Source organism: Haematobia irritans, chromosome 1 (genome assembly GCF_050003625.1).
Source record: "Haematobia irritans isolate KBUSLIRL chromosome 1, ASM5000362v1, whole genome shotgun sequence".
Lineage (NCBI taxonomy): Eukaryota > Metazoa > Arthropoda > Insecta > Diptera > Muscidae > Haematobia > Haematobia irritans.
In genome coordinates this window covers 94,165,814-94,183,266 of record NC_134397.1, presented here as the reverse complement: position 1 = coordinate 94,183,266, position 17,453 = coordinate 94,165,814, and the positions used below count along the sequence as shown (strand labels likewise).

The 17,453-nt window shown below is 31.8% G+C and overlaps 2 long non-coding RNA genes across 2 annotated transcripts; one reads left to right on the top strand and one right to left on the bottom strand.

Annotated features, from left to right (window-relative positions):
* Positions 1-1,538: 1,538 nt before the first annotated feature.
* LOC142240129 (uncharacterized) lies at positions 1,539-3,117 on the top strand. Its single transcript, XR_012723174.1, has 6 exons — positions 1,539-1,623; positions 1,751-1,793; positions 1,972-2,036; positions 2,655-2,720; positions 2,850-2,925; positions 3,020-3,117. It is a non-coding gene; the product is annotated as an uncharacterized LOC142240129 (long non-coding RNA).
* A 5,595-nt stretch (positions 3,118-8,712) lies between these two features.
* On the bottom strand, positions 8,713-9,188 carry LOC142240122 (uncharacterized). The gene is made up of 2 exons (XR_012723173.1): positions 9,094-9,188; positions 8,713-9,019 (listed from the first exon to the last, which is right to left on the bottom strand). It is a non-coding gene; the product is annotated as an uncharacterized LOC142240122 (long non-coding RNA).
* Between the last annotated feature and the right edge of the window lie 8,265 nt (positions 9,189-17,453).

Genomic DNA, 17,453 nt, shown 5'->3' with positions numbered 1-17,453 from the left:
TGAGAGATAAACCGCATTTCCATATTTAAGAACCCTAAGGGATACATTTTTATGGTAGTTTTGTTACAATCTAAGCAGAAATGTCTGATATTATATATAGTTGTAGCTATAGTTGATTTTGCAACTACACGGACGAAAAAGACTGTTTTTCATATGTTTGGGTATAAACATTATATGTTTGGAACTCAAATTTTTAAACACAATATTTTTGAGTGCAAACATATAATGTTCATAAACTAGCATAATATGTTTGGGACATATATGTTAATATGTTAGAACATATTATGTTTGGGACATAAAATGTTTGTAAATGTAATATGCTTGGATTCAAACATATATTAATTTAGAAATAGCCCATAAACATATATGTGTTTACAAAGAGAGACAAAGTGTATGCTGGAAGTAAAATAATGAAAGTAACCAATTGGCGCATTAAAAATATATATACACAAAGAAAATTTCATTAAATATAGGAAAAATACTACGTGTGAATATGTTGTGATACACAGAAAAAAAAGGGTCTCGTAAATTTAAGAAAATTTTTACATTAATTTATTACAAGAATTTTAGTTCATTTTTCGCATCTTCAACGAAAATTAACTACTCGGAAGGAAATTTTACAAATTCTAAGTAGCAATCGTTTAGTTCATGGCCTACAAAATACGATGGAAATTTCCTTAAAAAATTTCTTAACTGGTAGTTAAAAATTCGTTTGTCATGCTATAAAACTACTTGTGAAATGTAAAATATTTTGTAAATAATAAGTGCAATTTACTATAAGATTTTTTTGTATGAGAAAATATTTTTTTACGAAAAATGAACTTGAAAGTGGATAGCAATTTCTTACTGATTCCTATAGTTAATAATTGTTGGTAAAAAATTACCCAATGAAATATTTTTAGTTCACATGTAATTGAATTTATAGACATTTTCGTCAAAAATGGTAGATAACATTTCTTGAAAATTTTGCAAATTTTAAGTTAAACGTTTCATTGATCGTAAACTGGTGTGCCTTTACGAATATTATTCTTAGAGTAAATTGTCAGCAGATGCGATGAACTAATGCATAGTACAGACATCTTTATCGGCATAGTGGAATGTGATTAATGTAAAGATGATGTTACTTGAGTTTTGTTGTGTATACATGAGCGTGGGGTTGTTTGTTATTTTTGTGCATTTAGTGGTTTGTGTGTGTGTTTGTTATTCGCGGATGGTTTATTTGGCTGGGTGAGGTGTTGTTTTCAATAAAGGCACATGTGTTTTTGTTGTTGTAGGAATGTTTTGGCTTTGCTTGGTTTTGTTTGGCATGCTTCAGTTGTATAGTTGGCGTTGGCGTGGGCTGTTGCATCTTTTAAGTAAGTATGCAACAAGGGAATATAAAGGCATGGAATATTTTGGAATTTTGAGACATATATTGGTGTTTGTTTATTAAACCTTTTAAATGAAAGTTATTAATATTTTATCGGTAGTTTAGAAAAAAGTTATAACGAGTATTGAGGAAAATATGTTGAAATTGAAAGTGTATTGAAATTTTTATTATTCTGTGTAAAAAATTAATATTCAATTCCAGATGAATTTGGAAAATTTTTGTTATATCTCAGCGTATAGTTTATTCATAAATTGGTAAGTATTTTTTTAATATGACTTTCTTTTAAAAATATTTTTTATGTATATTATTATTTGTTAATTAATTTTTTTTGGAAACCAGTTTAATGCTTTTCTTTGTTGTAAAAACAATATTTAATTTCAGAGCAACTCCAGATGGATTCGAACAAATAAAAAATAGAGAATTGGTAAGTTTTCTTTTAAAAATTGGCTTTATTTTAACTAGAATATTTACGTTTTTGTGACCTTTTTATCATCAAAATTACAGGTTTTTAATGCCTTATTTTAGTATTTCTTTAATCAAATTTTTTGGAAACCAATGTAATATTTTTAATGAAATATTTAATATTTAATATTTAATTTCAGAATAACCCCTTAAACATTTGGACAAATTGTTAGTACTCCTTTGCCTGTAATTTAATAGTGAATTGGTAAGGATTCTTTAACTTTCTTTTAGCCCTGGACAGTCATCCTTATTTTTTGTACATTAACAGCCTTTGTCATTTTGACTACGGCTCATTTCAAGACGCTAAAATTTTCATCGTGAGCGAAAAAGTGAACCAAACTTGAGTTTATTTTCTTATTCAATTTGGTTTTAAGTAGTATAAAACAAAAATTCATAAAACGGTCGAATTAGTATAACTTAAATTCACCTTTTCCCAATAGACTAACCCCCATTTTCATGAAGCTCCGTTAGTGCTACGTTAGTTAACGAACTTTTAAACCGCACTATGGACATATCTGTCATCTTGCCTATATATTGCATATGTCAGTTAGAAACTAAACTGCTGAAAATTTTTCAGTTAAAGTTAACCAGAGAGAAGATATTTGCAATTTATTTTCTGTTAACTGGCAGTTAAAGCCTAACGGAGCTACATGAAATTGACCGTAAAATGCATTTTAAATCGAAAATTAAACTACGTGTCGTCATTTTGACAAATGATGACTGTGTAGGGTTATCAAGAATATTTGGTTTTTAATGCATATTATTTTTTTCATTAGATTTTTTGAAAACTTATTTAATAATTTTATTTAATATTTAATTTCAGAGTAACCCAAATAAATTTGGACAACTTTTTATATTTCCCCTCAGCGTACAATTTAATAGAGAATTGGTAAGTTTTATATTAAAACTTTGGCTTTCTTTCAAATAGAATATTTATTTTATTATATCCTTCACATCGATAACAACACAGTTTTATGAGTTTATATAGAATACTTCATTATTTCTCTAATTGTTTCAGGTACAAATTTTATGAGATACGTTTTCCAAAGAAAAGTTGAATTCTTTACACCATTTGATAAAATGCCCCAAATATGGTAAGTTACAAGGTAAAATGAAGAATTAAAAATTATATTTCATTACATGGTGTTAATTTTTAACAATTTTCATTTTTGTTTCCATTTTTTCCAGCAAGATATGTGAAAAAACTACCTACGATGAATAAAAAAAGGATAAGTCAAAATGTCCAAACAGCGGGTTCAAATGAACTACTCTCTGTTCCACGTGGTCATCATTTTTATTCACAAAAGACATTGTATTAAGAATTTTCATCATAAGTTTTTATAATAAAGTACTTTTGCTTAAAGAAAGTTTGATTTTAATGTATGAACATTTTCATAATAGTAAAATAAATAAATAGATTTGTTGTTCCTTTAATTATTTAATTTCTCTGTACTGTAGAAGGATTGACTTAAAAATAGTTTAGTTGTCGACATTTTAAAGGGACTGTAAACCAATTTTTATTATCGGGTTTCCCACAAAATAAGCAAGTAAACCAAAAAAATACTGACTTTTTAACTTGGTAGGGGTATATAAATCTTATGGTGTTGTAAAAATGAACTAAACTACAATGTTATAGATGAACTAAAATTTAAGAAAATTATAAACTAGACAAGTTGAAAAAAATCTTAAGGGCTAAATCATGGTCAATATTACTACAGTTTAGTTCATTTTGCAATGGAAAAGGGTTCACTGTTTTTTCAGTGTATAAGACTTCGCCAAAAATTGTATATGCTTAAGTAAAATATTAAAATGAGTATTCGGAGAGAAAATTCATTCGGAACCAAGATAAAATATATTTGAAAAAAAGAGCATGAGTTTTGTTTGTCATTTTCGCATTACGGACACAATGTTTCGTCAAAACAAATTGGAACGTAGGACGAGTAAGTCAAAATATTCAAACAAAGGTAATTAAAGGGGTCTTCATAAAAACTTACGAAAGGGCATTATACACTGAACAAAAAGCATGTCCGGTTCCAAAGATTGTGTCTCCACTTTAACAATTTTGATATTGATTCCGAACCAAAGAAGCGGAGAATACAAGTAAGGATGCTTTTAAGACACAATCCTCTTTTAAATGGGGTTTTGTGTACTTGACTCTACGAAGCATGAAAAACATATCCTATTTTTTAATGATTTTTGCCTTGTAGTCAAGATGCAAAAATGCAACAAATTTAAAGACAGTTTCATTAATTTTAAAGAATTTTTCTGAATTATTAAAGTCAAGTTGACCTTAGTCCAAAAATTTGTTCCTTCATGTTATGATACCCATTTTTAAGTCAAATCACTTAATTATAACGATAACACGACTTCATTGCAACTATCGACCTTTGAACACGGAAAAAACTTTATATTAGAGAAATGCGTCTTCTAAGCTAAGCAAAAGTTGTATTCTTATTTTAAGGACATGAACTCTTTGGCCTCACGACAATATGTTTTCAGTGCACTCTTTTTAGAGTTGTGAAAGTAAAATGAAAACAGGGCGAAACAGTGAAAAATTAAACAGTAAGATCTATAAAAACAAAGATTAGTTCCCATTTATTAATGAGTATTCCAAGAGGAGTTGACGGATTTTTTCGAAAATACAAGCGGGCATTGAGTTCGAATTTTGCCGCTAAAATTATTTCTCATTTTAGCGGCAAACCCAGAATTTTTCCGGTAAATTGTATTATAACATGGTGGGGAAAGATCCAAAGCAACAATTGAATAAGTTTATTTTCTTTAAAAGAAATTATTAAAGAAAAGTAATTGGTATTATCGGCCATTTTAACGCGATAATACCAATTTATACCGGCCTTAAGAATTAAATTAAGTACAAAATTATTCGTTAATAAAAATTCATATTTATTTGTATTTCTAAATTAATGGTGTTATATGCTAGCAAACAATTGTTCACACCAAAATAAATTTATGTGCTGTTGTAAAATTACTGTTTAGAATTTAAATAGAATGTGCTTTTGAATGGTTATCGTTAACCTTAGGATTCGATGGAAAAATATTTTTATATACTCGAATTCACGTTCTTCTTTTGTAAGAGTTTTTGAATTTCTTCGAAAATTTTAAACTTGTATACAAAAACCATTATTTGTTACACAATTTTTATTTTTGCAATAAAAAAGTAATATTTGATTTGAACTCAGTCCATTTCGTTTATATCAAGCATTTTTCTTTTCTGACTTTAAGTCTTTTATAAAACACACTTTACAATTTCGTAGTAAAAATTTAATATAATAGTATGTAATGCTGAACACCTTTTCGGGAACTTCCGAACGTATCTGGAATATTTGTTAAAAAATATATTAAAAAAAAAAAATAAATAAAAAAATGGTGTTGGTCGAAGCGGGGATCGAACCCAGGACCCCTGTCACGCAAGGCGGACGACCAACCACTGCTCCACGCTGCCAACAAATGTATGTTTAACAATGTTATGTTGTTAAACAAGGTAAGGTTGCATCGGCTCGTGGGCGCCGCAAGCTATGCTATATAAATATAACTTATAAGCTGTTCGAATCCCAAAAGGTAAAATTAAAAAAAATTATAAAATATAATAATTTCTTCAAAAATGTTTGTATTACAGAAAAAGGTGCTAAAAACTCGTGGAAGTGAGAAAAATGTGAGGGAATATACAATTAGGCAGAAAAAATTTTTTTGAGCACAATCTTCTTTGGGAGAAAATACTTCTAAGCATATAACATTTTTGGGTTCAAAATGTTTCCAAACATATTATATGTTCACATAAGAACATATAGTTTTTTGGAAGACAACATTATTGAATTTGGATGGAAAAATGCAAAATGTTTGGAACTTAGACTACCCAAACATATTATATTGTTTAGACCAATATGCTTTCAAACATATTATATATTGGAAGAAATCAAACATATAAATGTTTGGACAATACCAAAAAATTTATATGCTTGAAGCAAAATATGTTTGGGAGTATATGTTACAGAAGCGATTTTTTTTGAGGGTGTGCAGTGTTAGTATATAATTAATATTGAGTCCATTATTAAAAAAAGGAAATCACTCAATAAATGTGGGCAAGAAATCAGAATTTGAAAAAATCGGGCAATATTATTATGTAAGAGTTACATGTAAGTCTAAACAAGATCGGATAATACATACAAATTTGAAACTTGAGTAGCATTGGTAAATAAATGAGAGTATTACGTCCAAATTTGGGAAAATCGAACGATGTATATATGGGAGCTATATCTAAATCTGAACCGAGTTAAATGATATTTTTCAGGTTTGATTGAAACCACAGAAGGTGACCTTGTGCTAAATTTGAGTAAGATCGGTTAATAAATGAGGCCACTATGGTAAAAAACAAGTGACAACTTTTTCAAAATCGGGGCTGCATCTACGAGTATATGGGAGCTATATCTAAATCTGAACTGATTTGGATGACATTTTGCAGGTTTGGTTAATACCACATCCAACTTAATAATTAAGGGTATTAAGATCAAATTTTCCAAAATCGGGCAATACATATATATGGGAGCTATAGCTAAATCTGGACCGATTTCGACGATTTTTTGAACAAATAGTAAGTACTATAGAAAATTAGATTTGGCCAACTTTGAGTAAGATCGGTTGATAAATAAGGGACTTATGGTCAAATTTGTGAAAATCGGACGATACATATATATGGGAGCTATATCTAAATCTGAACCGATGAAATTTTGCACACATAAAGCGTGGTAAATTAGATTACTTTATGGCAAATTTGACGACAATCGGTTAGTAAATAACCGTAATATGACCCCCTTTGTCGATATCGGGCGAAATATATATATATGGGAGCTATATCTAAATTTTTGGGAGCCAACGTGGTGCAATGGTTAGCATGCCCGCTTTGTATACACAAGGTCGTGGGTTCGATTCCTGCTTCGACCGAACACCAAAAACTTTTCCAGTGGTGGATTATCCCACCTCAGTAATGCTGGTGACATTTCTGAGGGTTTCAAAGCTTCTCTAAGTGGTTTCACTGCAATGTGGAACGCCGTTCGGACTCGGCTATAAAAAGGAGGTCCCTTGTCATTGAGCTTAACATGGAATCGGGCAGCACTCAGTGATAAGAGAGAAGTTCACCAATGTGGTATCACAATGGACTGAATAGTCTAAGTGAGCCTGATACATCGGGCTGCCACCTAACCTAACCTAACCTATATCTAAATTTGATCCGATTTCAATAGCGTTCGTCCTTGTGCCACAATCCCATATAAAAATTTTCATCAAAATCGGTTAATAATTGAGACCGGAATCCTGCGAACACCAAATACAAGGACAGACGGATTCTGAGTCGATCGGGTCTAAACTCAATATTTCTGGTAGGTACAATTTTTGGCAGATCAAAGTTATTTTACCCTGACCACTATGTGTTTAGGGTATAAAAAGTGTGCCCATAATGCCAAAATTATAACCAAACCACATGTCCACTCATACATAAAATGAGGCTCTCAAGGCAAAAAACAAGCTGTTTTTTTTTTAAATATCTATTCTTTTTACTCCGAATACTCATTTTAATAGTTAGACTAAAGAATATCAAATTTTTGACGAAGCCTTATTAAATGCCAAGCGCATAGCCAAAGGATATGAACAGTTTTTCGAAACAACATACAAGCAGTTTCGCAGAAATTGCTCTCTTTTGATTCTGTGTTATGTTGATATCTCTCGGCAACCCTCGCGGTTTCCTTCTTTATTTCTTTCCTATACTCTCTCACTCTCTCTCTCTCTCTCTGCCGCTCTGTATATACACGTACAGAAAAACCATGTTTGGACATGGTTGCCGCATCCATTCAATGCTTATCTGGAGCATGTAATTGCCGCGAAAACCATGTATTTTGTCTTTGTAAAAATAGTTTTCGAGCGGAGAAAAATGTATGGTGGCAATAAGCATTTGAATGGTTATCAAATACCGCAAACATTTTCTATCATTTAAATGATAGAATTTGAGACCATTAAATGGTCGGGAAAATCATGTACCTGACCATTCATTTTTTTTTACTTTTTTACAGGGAAAAAAGCATTTTTATAGGTTAAGTATAGATATGTCTAGAACCATTACATGGCCATAAAGACCGTTTACATTTTTTTCGTGACCATATATATATATATATATATATATATATATATATATATATATATATATATATATATATATATATATATATATATATATATATATATATATATATATATATATATATATATATATATATATATATATATACACGCAGCCACGTGCCACTTATGAATAAATAAATTAACACAAAACACAGTAAATCCGTATTCTCCGTCCATTCCAAGAAACAATCAACACACGACTGACGCGCAAAATGCAAATCGTGTGTACCTGCTCAATGTTTTTATAAAATTCTTTTCGCTGCAAAAAAGTTCAAAAATTAAATGGTCACGAAAAAAATGTAAACGGTCTTTATGGCCATGTAATGGTTCTACACCGAAAAAAAAGTTTACTATTTTTTATGAAAAATGAACTAACCCATAGTAAGAATGACCATGATTTGGCGCCAAAGATTTTTTTCATCTAGATAAGTTCATGATTTTCTTATAAATTAGTTCATGTATTACATCGTATTTTAGTTCATTATTACTATGCTGTGGGAAGAATATAGTTAAACTCATTCAAAATATTCCTGCTATCCGGAAAAATTAACAATTTTTTGGGAAACCTGTATTAAGAAATTGGTTTGAAATAAACTGTTTGTCGGTATAAGTTTCAAAAAAGTAGAGAAATTGAGGAATCAAAAGTACAAAAAGCCTGTATACAACTAAGAAATTTTTCGTACAAAACAAGTCTATTTTCTATAACCACCAGTATTTTATTTCAAAGAATTATTATTATATTACACAAAACTATGGCTTATGATATACAATAAAGGAAATATTTTTATTAGTACGTTGGACGCATTTACTTGTCGGTAGTTAGTAATTGCTTCTTCAAAAGAGTAATATTCTATGTTATTAGGACTAAACTAATTAATTTAAATGTCCATGTTTTCTATCCATATGAAAGATATATGTGGCATAAGTTGCTATATTCAATTGAATTGTCCAATTTCATCGATTTTGGCTAACTTTTGTTGGGCGGATTTGGCTTAGAGGCATCTGAAGTTATACAAAATATAAGAAAAATATTATTAATTAATTAATTCTATCGTTCATATTGATCTTTAACTTACGGTTTTCAAGAGTATTTCCTAGAGCCAATAAGGATATCAGCTTAATTAGTATTAAACAGCAAGAATATTCAAAAAATTACCATTACGAGACCTGTTCGGACTCGGCTATAAAAAGGAGGTCCCTTGTCATTGAGCTTAACATGGAATCGGGCAGCACTCAGTGATAAGAGAGAAGTTCACCAATGTGGTATCACAATGGACTGAATAGTCTAAGTGAGCCTGATACATCGGGCTGCCACCTAACCTAACCTAACCTATATCTAAATTTGATCCGATTTCAATAGCGTTCGTCCTTGTGCCAAAATCCCATATAAAAATTTTCATCAAAATCGGTTAATAATTGAGACCGGAATCCTGCGAACACCAAATACAAGGACAGACGGATTCTGAGTCGATCGGGTCTAAACTCAATATTTCTGGTAGGTACAATTTTTGGCAGATCAAAGTTATTTTACCCTGACCACTATGTGTTTAGGGTATAAAAAGTGTGCCCATAATGCCAAAATTATAACGAAACCACATGTCCACTCATACATAAAATGAGGCTCTCAAGGCAAAAAACAAGCTGTTTTTTTTTCAAATATCTATTCTTTTTACTCCGAATACTCATTTTAATAGTTAGACTAAAGAATATCAAATTTTTGACGAAGCCTTATTAAATGCCAAGCGCATAGCCAAAGGATATGAACAGTTTTTCGAAACAACATACAAGCAGTTTCGCAGAAATTGCTCTCTTTTGATTCTGTGTTATGTTGATATCTCTCGGCAACCCTCGCGGTTTCCTTCTTTATTTCTTTCCTATACTCTCTCACTCTCTCTCTCTCTCTCTGCCGCTCTGTATATACACGTACAGAAAAACCATGTTTGGACATGGTTGCCGCATCCATTTAATGCTTATCTGGAGCATGTAATTGCCGCGAAAACCATGTATTTTGTCTTTGTAAAAATAGTTTTCGAGCGGAGAAAAATGTATGGTGGCAATAAGCATTTGAATGGTTATCAAATACCGCAAACATTTTCAATCATTTAAATGATAGAATTTGAGACCATTAAATGGTCGGGAAAATCATGTACCTGACCATTCATTTTTTTTTACTTTTTTACAGGGAAAAAAGCATTTTTATAGGTTAAGTATAGATATGTCTAGAACCATTACATGGCCATAAAGACCGTTTACATTTTTTTCGTGACCATATATATATATATATATATATATATATATATATATATATATATATATATATATATATATATATATATATATATATATATATATATATATATATATATATATATATATATATATATATATATATATATATATACACGCAGCCACGTGCCACTTATGAATAAATAAATTAACACAAAACACAGTAAATCCGTATTCTCCGTCCATTCCAAGAAACAATCAACACATGACTGGCGCGCAAAATGAAAATCGTGTGTACCTGCTCAATGTTTTTATAAAATTCTTTTCGCTGCAAAAAAGTTAAAAAATTAAATGGTCACGAAAAAAATGTAAATGGTCTTTATGGCCATGTAATGGTTCTAGACATATCTATACTTAACCTATAAAAATGCTTTTTTCCCTGTAAAAAAGTAAAAAAAAATGAATGGTCAGGTACATGATTTTCCCGACCATTTAATGGTCTCAAATTCTATCATTTAAATGATAGAAAATGTTTGCGGTATTTGATAACCATTCAAATGCTTATTGCCACCATACATTTTTCTCCGCTCGAAAACTATTTTTACAAAGACAAAATACATGGTTTTCGCGGCAATTACATGCTCCAGATAAGCATTAAATGGATGCGGCAACCATGTCCAAACACGGTTTTTCTGTACGTGTATATACAGAGCGGCAGAGAGAGAGAGAGAGTGAGAGAGTATAGGAAAGAAATAAAGAAGGAAACCGCGAGGGTTGCCGAGAGATATCAACATAACACAGAATCAAAAGAGAGCAATTTCTGCGAAACTGCTTGTATGTTGTTTCGAAAAACTGTTCATATCCTTTGGCTATGCGCTTGGCATTTAATAAGGCTTCGTCAAAAATTTGATATTCTTTAGTCTAACTATTAAAATGAGTAAAAAGAATAGATATTTGAAAAAAAAAACAGCTTGTTTTTTGCCTTGAGAGCCTCATTTTATGTATGAGTGGACATGTGGTTTGGTTATAATTTTGGCATTATGGGCACACTTTTTATACCCTAAACACATAGTGGTCAGGGTAAAATAACTTTGATCTGCCAAAAATTGTACCTACCAGAAATATTGAGTTTAGACCCGATCGACTCAGAATCCGTCTGTCCTTGTATTTGGTGTTCGCAGGATTCCGGTCTCAATTATTAACCGATTTTGATGAAAATTTTTATATGGGATTTTGGCACAAGGACGAACGCTATTGAAATCGGATCAAATTTAGATATAGGTTAGGTTAGGTTAGGTGGCAGCCCGATGTATCAGGCTCACTTAGACTATTCAGTCCATTGTGATACCACATTGGTGAACTTCTCTCTTATCACTGAGTGCTGCCCGATTCCATGTTAAGCTCAATGACAAGGGACCTCCTTTTTATAGCCGAGTCCGAACGGCGTTCCACATTGCAGTGAAACCACTTAGAGAAGCTTTGAAACCCTCAGAAATGTCACCAGCATTACTGAGGTGGGATAATCCACCACTGGAAAAGTTTTTGGTGTTCGGTCGAAGCAGGAATCGAACCCACGACCTTGTGTATACAAAGCGGGCATGCTAACCATTGCACCACGTTGGCTCCCAAAAATTTAGATATAGCTCCCATATATATATGTTTCGCCCGATATCGACAAAGGGGGTCATATTACGGTTATTTACTAACCGATTGTCGTCAAATTTGCCATAAAGTAATCTAATTTACCACGCTTTATGTGTGCAAAATTTCATCGGTTCAGATTTAGATATAGCTCCCATATATATGTATCGTCCGATTTTCACAAATTTGACCATAAGTCCCTTATTTATCAACCGATCTTACTCAAAGTTGGCCAAATCTAATTTTCTATAGTACTTACTATTTGTTCAAAAAATCGTCGAAATCGGTCCAGATTTAGCTATAGCTCCCATATATATGTATTGCCCGATTTTGGAAAATTTGATCTTAATACCCTTAATTATTAAGTTGGATGTGGTATTAACCAAACCTGCAAAATGTCATCCAAATCAGTTCAGATTTAGATATAGCTCCCATATACTCGTAGATGCAGCCCCGATTTTGAAAAAGTTGTCCCTTGTTTTTTACCATAGTGGCCTCATATATTAACCGATCTTACTCAAATTTAGCACAAGGTCACCTTCTGTGGTTTCAATCAAACCTGAAAAATATCATTTAACTCGGTTCAGATTTAGATATAGCTCCCATATATACATCGTTCGATTTTCCCAAATTTGGACGTAATACTCTCATTTATTTACCAATGCTACTCAAGTTTCAAATTTGTATGTATTATCCGATCTTGTTTAGACTTACATGTAACTCTTACATAATAATATTGCCCGATTTTTTCAAATTCTGATTTCTTGCCCACATTTATTGAGTGATTTCCTTTTTTTAATAATGGACTCAATATTAATTATATACTAACACTGCACACCCTCAAAAAAAATCGCTTCTGTAACATATACTCCCAAACATATTTTGCTTCAAGCATATAAATTTTTTGGTATTGTCCAAACATTTATATGTTTGATTTCTTCCAATATATAATATGTTTGAAAGCATATTGGTCTAAACAATATAATATGTTTGGGTAGTCTAAGTTCCAAACATTTTGCATTTTTCCATCCAAATTCAATAATGTTGTCTTCCAAAAAACTATATGTTCTTATGTGAACATATAATATGTTTGGAAACATTTTGAACCCAAAAATGTTATATGCTTAGAAGTATTTTCTCCCAAAGAAGATTGTGCTCAAAAAAATTTTTTCTGCCTAATTGTATATTCCCTCACATTTTTCTCACTTCCACGAGTTTTTAGCACCTTTTTCTGTAATACAAACATTTTTGAAGAAATTATTATATTTTATAATTTTTTTTAATTTTACCTTTTGGGATTCGAACAGCTTATAAGTTATATTTATATAGCATAGCTTGCGGCGCCCACGAGCCGATGCAACCTTACCTTGTTTAACAACATAACATTGTTAAACATACATTTGTTGGCAGCGTGGAGCAGTGGTTGGTCGTCCGCCTTGCGTGACAGGGGTCCTGGGTTCGATCCCTGCTTCGACCAACACCATTTTTTTATTTATTTTTTTTTTAATATATTTTTTAACAAATATTCCAGATACGTTCGGAAGTTCCCGAAAAGGTGTTCAGCATTACATACTATTATATTAAATTTTTACTACGAAATTGTAAAGTGTGTTTTATAAAAGACTTAAAGTCAGAAAAGAAAAATGCTTGATATAAACGAAATGGACTGAGTTCAAATCAAATATTACTTTTTTATTGCAAAAATAAAAATTGTGTAACAAATAATGGTTTTTGTATACAAGTTTAAAATTTTCGAAGAAATTCAAAAACTCTTACAAAAGAAGAACGTGAATTCGAGTATATAAAAATATTTTTCCATCGAATCCTAAGGTTAACGATAACCATTCAAAAGCACATTCTATTTAAATTCTAAACAGTAATTTTACAACAGCACATAAATTTATTTTGGTGTGAACAATTGTTTGCTAGCATATAACACCATTAATTTAGAAATACAAATAAATATGAATTTTTATTAACGAATAATTTTGTACTTAATTTAATTCTTAAGGCCGGTATAAATTGGTATTATCGCGTTAAAATGGCCGATAATACCAATTACTTTTCTTTAATAATTTCTTTTAAAGAAAATAAACTTATTCAATTGTTGCTTTGGATCTTTCCCCACCATGTTATAATACAATTTACCGGAAAAATTCTGGGTTTGCCGCTAAAATGAGAAATAATTTTAGCGGCAAAACTCGAACTCAATGCCCGCTTGTATTTTCGAAAAAATCCGTCAACTCCTCTTGGAATACTCATTAATAAATGGGAACTAATCTTTGTTTTTATAGATCTTACTGTTTAATTTTTCACTGTTTCGCCCTGTTTTCATTTTACTTTCACAACTCTAAAAAGAGTGCACTGAAAACATATTGTCGTGAGGCCAAAGAGTTCATGTCCTTAAAATAAGAATACAACTTTTGCTTAGCTTAGAAGACGCATTTCTCTAATATAAAGTTTTTTCCGTGTTCAAAGGTCGATAGTTGCAATGAAGTCGTGTTATCGTTATAATTAAGTGATTTGACTTAAAAATGGGTATCATAACATGAAGGAACAAATTTTTGGACTAAGGTCAACTTGACTTTAATAATTCAGAAAAATTCTTTAAAATTAATGAAACTGTCTTTAAATTTGTTGCATTTTTGCATCTTGACTACAAGGCAAAAATCATTAAAAAATAGGATATGTTTTTCATGCTTCGTAGAGTCAAGTACACAAAACCCCATTTAAAAGAGGATTGTGTCTTAAAAGCATCCTTACTTGTATTCTCCGCTTCTTTGGTTCGGAATCAATATCAAAATTGTTAAAGTGGAGACACAATCTTTGGAAACGGACATGCTTTTTGTTCAGTGTATAATGCCCTTTCGTAAGTTTTTATGAAGACCCCTTTAATTACCTTTGTTTGAATATTTTGACTTACTCGTCCTACGTTCCAATTTGCATTTTGCGCGTCAGTCGTGTGTTGATTGTTTCTTGGAATGGACGGAGAATACGGATTTACTGTGTTTTGTGTTAATTTATTTATTCATAAGTGGCACGTGGCTGCGTGTATATATATATACCGAAAAAAAAAAAAAAAATATATATATATATATATATATATATATATATATATATATATATATATATATATATATATATATATATATATATATATATATATATATATATATATATATATATATATATATATATATATATATATATATATATATATATATATATATATATATATATATATAAGTTAACGATATCGACGACACTAACGGCAAGATATACTCCGCAGTGTCTGCATAATTGTCTGCACGCGCAGACCACAAGATGCTTACGCTGCAACTTAAGCGTTCCCATAAATGCCAGACGCTTACGTTGCAGGTAAACGTTCCCATGCCATCGGACACCAGCAGCAATCAACAGGTGAAGACCACGGATATGAAGTTTGCTGCCAGGGAGAACTTGGAGGAGCGAGCAGTCTTGGCTACACCACGAAGTCGCACGGATTAGTCTCGTTAATGTTTAATTATTTTCAATTATTGTAATTGTTATTTTGGAAAAATATAATTATTAATTTTAAAACTTTAATTCCCGGTGTTTCTCTGGCGCAGTTGGTCGCGCCTTACTTTATTTTTTTCGGTAAGTGCCGGGGAAATCCTTTAACTGGCGCCCGAGCAGGGACACGCTAAAAAAAAAAAAAAAGAATAGCGGAGTCCTGGATAAATTATAAAAAATCGAACTCTAGCATTCCTACGGGACCCTGCAGAGTATAATATACAAAAGATTAAATAAAATATACATTAAATAAAATATTATTATAAATTCAAAAATATAGTAATCTGAGTGATTCATACGTGACCCTCCTCAGACATAAAATTAAAATAAATTAAATTGAAAAAGGATTTCTCCTTGGCCGCGTCGCGAAGCTAAGACTCAAAAAAATAAATAAAAGACAGACAAAATTTAATAATAAAAAAAAGAAAGAAAAGTCTATAATAAAAAGCGAAAAAACAAAGAAAACATATTTTTAAATCGAAGTAAAATTTTGAAAAGGAAAGAAAGGAAAAGTTTAATATAAAAAAAAAAAAAAACTTTTTTTGAAAAAATTGAATTTTGAATTTGAAAGTGAAAAAAAAAGAATAAATTTTTTTTAGAAAGAAAAAATTTATAATAAAAAGTGAAAAAACAAGGAAAACATATTTTTAAATCAAAGTGAATCTTGAAAAGGAAAGAAAGGAAAAGTTTAATAATAAAAAGCCTTTTTGAAGAAATTTGAAAAATTGAATTTTGAATTTGAAAGTGAAAAGAAAAAATTTTTTTAAGAAAACATATACAAATTATTTCGGAGGACCTGTGCACAAGAGGTAAGTCCTAGATTTAGAGTTATATATAATGGAGGAACTGAAAAATACAGTTACGACGTTGACGGGAGCGATAAATAGATTTATGGAGCAGATTAGGTCGGTCGAGGGGAGACTGACAGCCATTGAGACTACCTTACACGGAAACGTGTTAGGTCAAGTTATGTCGCGGCTCGAAGAATTGGAAACGACACGGGAAGGTGTTGAAGCTCGCGTGAACAACGCTGTTAGGCCACTGCAACGCCCACGTAATGTTGACGACCTTAGGGATATATCTCGGTTGCCGGATAGTGTGAAAGAGTTGCGCACGTTTGATGGTAACCCTACGCAATACGTCTCATGGATTCATTCTGTAGAATCCATTCTGAAGGACTTTGAGATCGTTAGGGACGAACCGATTTACAGGGCGATTGTCCAAAGTATTCGTCAGAAGGTAATAGGTGCAGCCGACACAGCTCTGGTTGCTTATAATGTTTTTGATGGTAGCTGGGAGGATGTGAAAAGAGTCCTTTCGCTCCATTATGCTGACAAAAGAGATATCCAGACACTGGAGCACCAGCTCAATCGTCTATCGCAGGGATCTTCGTCTCTAGGGGAATTTTATTCTACGGTCAATCACCAACTTTCACTAATTGTCAATAAGCTTAAAACGGAATCTTACAGCGAAGAAACAATTGGGGCTTTAGTTGAAACCTATCGTAACAGGGCGTTGGATATTTTTATCCGTGGCTTAAAACCGGATCTTTCTCGGATGATAATCATCCAAAGGCCGAAAACACTTCCTGAGGCATACTCCGCTTGCCTCGAACTTCAAAATCTCACTATGAGAAATGATATATTGCATACGAAGACAAGCACCTACAAGGGTGATTTGAAACCCATGGATACAATAAATCACCCGTCGCCTTCCAGACCATGGAAACCTATGGTGATGCGGCCTGAAATGAGATGGCGACAGGCCGTTCGTCCAGGAGGTGCTAACTACAACTCACCTCATGGCTATAGTTCCAGTTCTAGACCACCATTACCTCCACGATATCCGGCTATTAAAAACGAGCCAATGGATGTAGACAGGTCCATCCAATCGAGACATATAAACTATATGAACAACCCCAAAGGAGCTGTAAAACGAAGTGCTTCGGAAAAGTACGTTAATAACAAACAACCTCGCCTGTATCACATAGAAACCGAACCAGATGTGGCCGCTCCTG